We start from the raw sequence: 10,001 nt of genomic DNA, 5'->3' as shown, positions 1-10,001 counted from the left end.
TCTTTAATCATTAACATTTTCTCAATAACCTATTGTTTGACTTTTTTTTATTGAGAACACAATTCTGAAAATGAATAATTTGACACATGGGGCATGTTGATTTCCTCTCAATATGACGGGATAGTTGGGCGGCAGCATTCTGGCATTCATACAACAGCTTTTTAGCATTTATTTTACAAAGAATGTTGACTTCATTGCACAATATGTTGACACCAGTGCTAAACGGACACAGATGTGAGCAGAAACGTATGTTTCTCTTTCAGATCTTATCAACTGAGTGTGTGTGGCTTCAGGTGATGTGCACACAGTGAATCCAGTGAGCGCCAGCTCATATATAATAACAACGCTCAAAGTCCCAATAAAAGAGCTGTTGTGCTCACAAATGCTGTCTCTGTTCAAGCACAGTTTGCACCACTGGTCCCCCTAAATTCTCCTACAGCATGTTTTAATAGCAGGAATCCTTTGGGGCCTCAGCTTGTGTTTGGAGATTAATATAAAAAAAAAAACATGGACCAAATGAATAACAGCAAATTTAAAGACTGTTGTCCATTTATTGAGCTATACAGGTTGTAAAAATGATCGTACTTCCTATACAACCATAGCCAGGTCATAATATGTCTACCACGATGATAAAACAATAATATAAATCAAGAGTCATGTGCAAATGGCTCCAAACCACAGATGAAAGACACTGGCGTAAAGCATTTGTTTCATAGGCTATTAGGTGATGTGCACACAGTGAATCCAGTGAGCGCCAGCTCATATATAATAACAACGCTCAAAGTCCCAATAAAAGAGCTGTTGTGCTCACAAATGCTGTCTCTGTTCAAGCACAGTTTGTACCACTGGTCCCCCTAAATTCTCCTACAGCATGTTTTAATAGCAGGAATCCTTTGGGGCCTCAGCTTGTGTTTGGAGATTAATATATAAAAAAACATGGACCAAATGAATAACAGCAAATTTAAAGACTGTCGTCCATTTATTGAGCTATACAGGTTGTAAAAATGATCGTACTTCCTATACAACCATAGCCAGGTCATAATATGTCTACCACGATGATAAAACAATAATATAAATCAAGAGTCATGTGCAAATGGCTCCAAACCACAGATGAAAGACACTGGCGTAAAGCATTTGTTCATAGGCTATACGTTTAAACAATGGCAAGACTTTCACACTGAGAGAGAAGACATCTCTCTTGAATACATCTCTTTGTTGCACTTAATCCAAAAGATTTGGAGAAGAAATGTCAACAACAACATTTGTACAACATTTTTGGGCATCAGAGACAAATGCAATAATAATAATAATAATAAAGATAATGAAATGCAGAAAAAATGCTATGGTAATTGTTTAACGTTGAATTCCCTGACTTTATGGCGTAATAAGAAAAGGCTGTAAAAATACATATTGATTTTTCACAGGTGTTTTATTTTGAATTACGGATTGTGTTTAAGGTTTTAAGGAAATGTCCGGAAACGTAGAATTTGTACTGGTAACTTTCTGCCAGGGATATTATCTGTTTTTCTACTGACTTTAAAAAAAAAAAAAATTATAGAGTAATTTCACAGTAAAATACTGGGAAAAATGCCGTTTTTAGATGTGAAAAATAACACTTTATCTTATAATTTAACTTATTGAAAAACGACATTCCCAGAATCCTCTGCATGACAGCTCACATTTGATGGTAACGTCTTAAGTAGTTAGCTCACTAGGTCTCAAGACATTTCTGGCCACTTTAGGCGCGTGCAGCATTTTTGGGCGCTCTAGGCAGGCAGTGCACTAGTTTTGAGCCCCAGCCAGACCCCTCACCGCGCGCACATACATCGCGCTGCCTCCTCACGCAAACTTTACGCTCTTCTCTGCAGTTCAGACGATCATTCATGATTTTCCCCTCACTCACAGTGGCGTGAACGCGTTGCCATGACCGCACCGTCTCTAACTGCGCTCTCCGTGATGAGTTTGCTCAGTCTGGGCTATTTGTCCCAGGACTGGACGAGTCCGAACCAGGTCGAGCAGCGGACGATCCGTATGAGCGTTACGATCTTGCAGATCGCCGGCCAGATGTGGTCAAGCAGAGACATCCACACCCCGACACTGGACAAGCTGGCAGCGGAGGGAGTGAAGCTGGAGAACTGCTACATCCAGCCCATCTGCACTCCATCCCGCAGTCAGTTCATCACTGGCAGGTAACTCACTCACGCGCTTCAACCAACTGTTTGCACCATGATTGTGGACGTTTACTTAGTATTCTTGTCACATACATATGGTAATGAGTGGTAAATAATATCAAAGCACCATGGCATTGCCATCACTGTACCACACAAGGGTGATATTGTTATATTTACATGGTCAGAATCATTTAAGGCAGTGGTTCCAGGAGGCGGGGGGCCACTAGGGGGCCTCAAGATGACTTAAAATGATGTGATTTGTATAGACCTGGAAAAGTTATGTAAATTCATAAATCTTATAAACCTGTGGGCATTTTTATACATTTTATGCATATACGTTTTTATGCCAAGTTGTGCCAAGCTCTAAAATATTTGATCAGAAACTGTGAAAAATGATTAAAAAAATTCTTATGGAGTAAATCAGTAACAACTGGAAAAGTCATGGGGCCTTTGAATGTTGTCGTGGACAATGTGGGGCCTTGGGGTGAAAAAAAGATCCATTGATTTAAGTAAACTATTAATCGTTTAAAAATAGGGTAATTTTCATCAACAATATTATATTTGGTCAAACATACACTAATAAAAATGTTTAGTATTCAGACCAATTTGTGCATCAGTTTGAGTGATTCTTGAACACAACTGACCTGAATGCTTCATTCTAACATCACTCTTATTTGTGAGCAAGTCCTGCTCTACAAAAGAGCAATATGTTAGCCAATAAATATTTTATGGTAGAACGTAACTTGAAGAACTTATTTAATTAAGTTTATATGTACACCAAATCAAATTTATATGTACACCACTTTTCACAATACACATTGTTTTAAAGCAGCTTCACAGAAAATTTTGATAAAATTAATGTTCAGGTTAGGACGGTCAAGACAGGGCAAAGTTTATTTAATAGCACATTTCATACAATTCAAAGTGCTGTACATGAAAATAATTTCCCTGACATTTTCAGGTCATGCACAAAGTAAATAAATCAGTTATGTGGAGTCCTGATGTCTATGACAATACAGTGTGTGAAATAAATCAATCAATCCATGTCTGTGCTTGTGACGAGATGTGTTTGTGAGTTCTGATCCATTTATATTCCTTTCCCTTTCTGCTCTAGATATCAGATCCATACCGGTCTCCAGCACTCGATAATCCGCTCTCGGCAGCCCAGCTGTTTGCCCTTTGACCTCCGGACGTTGCCGCAGCGGCTGCAGGAGGCGGGATACGCCACTCACATGGTGGGCAAAAATGGCACCTGGGCTTCTACAAGCACATTTGCCTGCCGACCCGCCACGGATTCCACACGTACTTCGGCTCCCTGACAGGCAGTGTGGATTATTACACCTACAAGTCGTGCGACGGGCCGGGAATTTGCATGTACGACCTCCACGAGGGTGAGCGTGTGGCATGGGGTCAGGGAGGGCGTTATTCCACACATTTGTACGCACAAAGAGTCCGAAAAATCCTTGCTGCTCACGATCCTTCATCCCAGCCTCTTTTCATTTTCCTCTTTCCAAGCCGTGCACACGCCATTGCAGTCACCAAGGGAATACGTCTATCCGTATCGACAAATTGGAAATGTGTTTCGTCAGAAATACGCCGGGATGGTTTCGGCCGTAGATCAGGCGGTAAGGAACGTGACGTACGCACTCCGAAAGTATGGCTACTATAAGAACAGTGTCATTATCTTTTCTACAGATAACGGTGGACAGCCGCTCTTTGGTGGGAGCAATTGGCCTTTACGGGGAAGAAAGGGAACGTATTGGGAAGGAGGCGTCCGTGGCATTGGATTCGTCCATAGTCCGTTGTTGAGACGCAGGAAGAGAGTTAGCCAAGCTCTGGTTCACATCACCGACTGGTACCCAACGCTAGTGGGACTCGCAGGAGGGAACGTTTCCCGGATGGACGGGCTTGACGGATATGACATGTGGGAAACCATTAGTAATGGGAAAGAGTCTCCATGTTTGGAGATCCTTCATAATATCGATCCTCTCTACAACCCTGCCTGGCACAGATCTTTAAAAAATAGATATGGGATCTGGAATACGGCCATACAGGCAGCGGTTCGAGTTGGAGACTGGAAGCTCTTGAACGGAAATCCTGGATATGGAGAATGGATTCCGCCTCAGATGCTGGGAAACTTTCCGAAATCTTGGTGGAATTTGGAACGCCACACGGAAGCGAAGAAATCCTTGTGGCTCTTCAATGTGGCGGACGATCCGTATGAGCGTTACGATCTTGCAGAGCGCCGGCCAGATGTGGTCAAGCAGCTGCTGGCCCGGTTAGCGTTCTACAACCGGACTGCCGTTCCGGTGCGCTACCCTTTGGAGGATCCTAGAGCCGATCCAAGACGCAACGGAGGGGCTTGGGGTCCTTGGGAAGGAGATGATGAAAACTGGGAGGCGTTTTATCTTAGAAAGAGAAAAGTCAAGAAGCAAAAGCGCAAGTTCTGTAAAATGAAGTCATTTTTTAGAAGACTTAACATTCGAATGATGTCAAACAGGATTTGAACAAACACGTCCTACATGAACTGACGATTACAAATGCTGCTGACAGTAACACATTATCATTTTAGGGACTTTGATTATGAATTTGTCTTGTATGGAGCCACTAATTTGAATTTGAGTCCCATGATCACATTCACTGAAGCATGTGTTTCTGCTTACTTTTTTTGACCATCCACATAATTTCTTTGAGCAGATTTTGACCGCTGCGGTTTTCTGATAATGTGACCTTGAACCCCTGTGCAATGAATGTTGAAGGAATCAGTGAATGGATTTTGTATCCTCTTTGATCTGGTGTGCAGTGTTTGCACCTCATATTTATATAAAATACCTGCTAGGAGACTCAAATGATTAAGTTGTTTTGAGCATGTATGTGACTGTTTATGTTTGTTTGCTACCTGATTCTACCTATTCTGGATACAAAAACTCACAGTGTTAAAATAAAATTAACGTTTTCAAAAGACTCAGATTCTCTTGTTCTGAGATTATTGTAATTTCCAGTGGCCTGATTGCCCTCTAGTGGACACCTGAGATTTCTTTATTTAGACTACTAGTGGACAAATTAAAGTGTGTACATTTGCTAAGCTTGCTAAGCTATAGCTGATTTCCTGATTTTTTTACCTATAAAAAACACTGGTTAGAGGCCTTCTGGGACTGCACTATAGCTGCACACAGAGACAGTATAAAGGGCTGCTTGTTAAGTGCGTGTCTTTCAGAGAACTGGGCCTCTCAGAGGAGGGCGCCAGACTCCAAACTGAGAGACTTCTGATTCTTAACAGCTTCATTTTGAGATGCCTACTGTACTGGTTTGACTCCTGACCATATAGAAATTCTTTGAGATGTTTGTTAGTTGAGAGTTTATTCAAGCTGTAAAACTATTAATTAAGTCATTATGTACATTAACAATTTGCCAAAACTACTGTATATAAGTGGCACTCTGTTGTGCGGCAGGATTTTGAACAGCCTTTATTATTAGAATATTTTTCCCCATATCTATATCACAATATTCATTTACCATTACCATGTTTCTTAGACCTTGAGAATTAATGTTTAATTTGCCCCATGAAATCCCTGAAATGGTTCTTTGTGTTAGAGTTTAGAGTTCTGTAACTGTATCTGTAACTATCAAATGATTATTGATTTTGGAGCTCAACCAAACTATAGTCTGTCAACACACTCTCAACAGGTAAATTATTTAATTCTTAAAATGTCTATACATTTTTAATTTTCAAATTGTATCTGGTTTCCTACCAATTATGTCTTTTCTCTATTTTGCTTTTTATTTTGAACAGAACGCTCTTAAAAAAAACTGTACACCTCCGTTCAGTTGAGGAAATTTCTCTCCTCTTCTTTATTAAGTAAGCGACAGACATATTGGATTTATGATTTAAACTGTTAGTTTTCATTTATTAGTATTACTTGGGTTTAAGCACAAACACGCCTAGTCTCTCTCATACACACACACAGACACACAGACACACAGACACACACACACACACACACACAGTCTGGTGGTCAGCTATCATTGTGGGGACTCTCCATAGGCGTAATGGTTTTTCTACTGTACAGACCGTATATTCTATTGCCCTACACCAACCCTACCCCTAAACCTACCCCTCACAGGAAACTTTCTGCATTTTTAGATTCTCAAAAAACTTAATTCTGTATGATTGATAAGCTTTTGTACTCATGGGGACCACAATTTAGGTCCTCACCGTGACACGAGTCCCCATGAGTCTGTGTGTATTCAGGTTTAAGTCCCCACCAGGATATATAAACCAGTACACACACACACACACAAATTAAAGCTATCCTATGACTTTTATACATCAAATTAAAAAAATAAACATTACTTTATCATAATATAATATTGCTTGTTAATGTTATTAATGGAATCTTTTACAGTATATTTGGGGCTCCTTGGTTGGCTAATTTTCCAATACTTTCATAACAGGTTTGTACTCATCCTGTTTTATCGGTTTGATCGGTCGTATCGCATTGCATTCACACGTGTCATTTGTTTTGTCTCAGTTAGCTGCTATAATCTATTTCATCTATAAAACTCAGTTTACGTAGTCTACTATTAAAATATAAGCTAGCATTACAATATAATAAGTTCTAACAGAGACCGTTTTTATAAATATGATATATTTAACATATTAAATCATCAAACAGCTCAATTATTACACGTCTTAGGTGAATTTATCGATCTCTTATGATATTGATATGATACATCACACCCGCGCGTGCTCCCGCTTGTGAAAGACAGTCTGTACAAAGGTGAACGAGTCCGAAATACGGGTTACTGCGAGTCAGACGAACCACCAATCACAGGCCTCCTAACAGTCTGTCCATTCGTAGGGCGCCTCTGATTGGTGGAGATTTTGGCGACCAAACACAACGGAGAGAGTAGTAAACGCTGGCCGTCAGAAGAGTTCGGTCTCATACAGGTCAGTAGTAAAGCCAGTTTAAAGGTCATTCGCAGTTCCTGATGGATTTGATTCCTTATTGAGTAATGAAATGCATTGTATAGTAGCATAATAGCAACTGTTTTATTGTTTTGCCACATCGCGACGTGTCATCGATGCGTATGGATGACAGCAGAAGAGCATGTGTGTGTATGGTACTGAAATATGACACTATGAACTCCTCTTTGTTCCAGTTTCGTCTTTAGCTGTTCTTGTTTGGATATGTATTTTCATAATTTAATAAATGCACATTGTGTGAAGTGCCAACCTTTATTTGAAATCAGCGTGTGTTTTGTAAAGAGCCTCTGTGTTTAATAATTAAAGCTGCTCTTGGGTTGTGAATTAGAGTCAGAAAGTCATTTGTCATATGCGTATGACTACATACTGAGACTGAAGTTCTTAATTTAAATTACTGACCTCTACATGCATTCATCATGTGGCTTAGCAAAACTACTGTTATAGAAGGTGGTTGTCATCCTTGAAATTGAGCATTAATCTGTCTTAAAGTATTGTGGTTGTTACTGAACGTTGTCTTGCAAGAGATCCATTGTGTCCCTTTTGACCTTGTTGTATGGCAACAGCCATGTGTCTGTTTATTGTTTTCATGCCCAGCATCCCTCCTACCTGGGGAAATCACCTGTGTGCATAAATGAAAGGTTTGGTATTAAACAACAGGTTTTCATGGGGGGAAACAATGCATGCAGTTTCATGCGATTTCAGATTTGCCATTATTGTGAAGCCGTAGTGTACAGTATGATTGTAGATCATCTCTTGCCCTCATTGTGGTTGTGTTGATGGGTGGTTGTATTTTGGTTTAAGACATTGTGATTCATATGTATTTTGGTATTCTTGCAGAGCTTGTTTGGTGTGGTCATTGTGTTGCTAATGAACAGGTATAGTGGAAACTAAGGGTTTGGAAACGGACGCCTGGTAAGCAGGACAAAAGGTCATGGGCGTCTGCTGTCTGAATGTGTGAATGGGTGCCTGTAGCTCACACCTGTTCATCTTTATTAATAATGTATACCGTCGATTGTTGTATTCATTCATGCATTTTATATGAAGGTCGCATATCTTTCAAGAATTTATAAGCGAGATGGCAGTGTATATTTTGTCAACACTCGTAAGTAGAGTAAAACTCAACCTTTGTCCCGGTCAGAGACATTGTGATAGATATCACAAGGTCAGACTGATACGGCATGTCTGATTTAATCTGGTTTATTGCATTTATTATAGTCTCAAGCTGTAAATAAGATCTGGAGACCCATGATGCAACGTGATTGTCTAATGTTAAGATTATGCAATAGCTGCAGCACACAGCTAGGTGATGTTTTAGATACTTAAACTTCCCACTTCTCAGTTTGACTGGTTTTTAGTTATGTGTTCTTTATCATGGATAGAATGAAACTTGCTGATTTATTGGTCAATATTTATTGATGGTCATTGCTGAGGTAATTACAGCGCTTTCTGGCTCATTTCTGTTTGTTCAGTCTCTTTGGAACTTGTCATTAAGTGTTTGTCAGGTCATGTGATGCAATCTGGTCTGTCGTGAGAGTTTTGAAATGATGTAAACATTCCTTATGAATGACTGAACTAAACAAGATCTAGACAAGTGAATCTCAAGAACTTGTCTTGGTCATATTTCACCATAAAGCCTAAGAAATGGTGCTTTGCATAAAAATATAAGCCTATTTTAAGACCATTTTTTTGCACTACACTCTTAAAAATAAAGATGCTTCAAAAGGTTCTTCAATCGATGCCATAGAAGAACCATTTTTGGTTCCATTTTTGGTTCAAAGGTTCTTTAAAGAACCATCTCTTTCTTACCTTTTTATAATCCGAAGAACCTTCTTTCGCCACAAAGAACCTTTTGTGAAACAGAAAGGTTCTTCAGATGTTAAAGGTTCTTTATGGAACCATTTAGACAAAAAGGTTCTTCTATGGCAGTGTTTCTCAACCCTGGTCCTGGGCGTCCCCCAGCACTGCACATTTTGTGTGTCTCCCTAATCAAACACACCTGATTCAACTCATTAGCTCATTAAAAGAAACTCCAGGACCTGAAATGGGTGTCAGATAAGGGAGACATACAACATGTGCAGTGTTGGGGGGCGCTCAGGACCAGGGTTGAGAAACGCTGTTCTATGGCATCGTGAAGCATGAGATATAAGATAATAAAAACAATATTTTTTAAGAGTGTATACCCTTATTTTCATAACAATTAAGCACATTATTTAATATTTAAAGTCTTTAAATATAGTATTGTGTATATATAGTATTATTTAGCAAGGATGCATTAAATTGATCAAAAGTGCATAAAGACATTTATAATGTTACAAAAGATTTCTATTTCAAAAAATGCTGTCCTTTTGAACTTTCTATTCATCAAAGATGAATCCTAAAATAAAATTCCACATAATTATTAATCAGCACAACTGTTTTCAACATTGATAATAATCAGAAATTCCAATTGATTTCTTGAGCAGTAAATCAGAATATTAGAATGATTTCTGAAGGATCACGTGACACTGAAGACTGGAGTAATGATGCTGAAAATTCAGCTTTGCATCACAGAAATAAATCACATTTTACAATATATTCACATAGAAAACAGTTGTTTTAAATTGTAATAATATTTCACAATATTACTGTTTTTACTGTATTTTTGATCAAATAAATGCTGCTGTGATGTTTTTTCAAAAACTCTTGACTTTTGAACAGAAGTGTATGAAATGGTAATATTTGCTCTACTGCTTTAAGGCCCGTTCACACCAAGAACGATAACTATAAAGATAACTATATTAGCGCACACACCAGCGGACGATATCGTCTGTTTATTCCAAGCGCAAACTGGTTTGCCGCTTAAA

The 10,001-nt window shown here is 39.1% G+C and overlaps 1 pseudogene; it reads left to right on the top strand.

Annotated features, from left to right (window-relative positions):
- Positions 1-1,744: 1,744 nt before the first annotated feature.
- LOC107596400 (arylsulfatase I-like) lies at positions 1,745-5,033 on the top strand (annotated as a pseudogene).
- The last annotated feature ends 4,968 nt before the right edge of the window (positions 5,034-10,001 follow it).

Source organism: Sinocyclocheilus grahami, unplaced genomic scaffold (genome assembly GCF_001515645.1).
Source record: "Sinocyclocheilus grahami isolate Dianchi unplaced genomic scaffold, SAMN03320097.WGS_v1.1 scaffold218.1, whole genome shotgun sequence".
NCBI lineage: Eukaryota > Metazoa > Chordata > Actinopteri > Cypriniformes > Cyprinidae > Sinocyclocheilus > Sinocyclocheilus grahami.
Note: the sequence above shows the minus strand (reverse complement) of the source record. Positions and strands in the feature narration are given on the sequence as shown.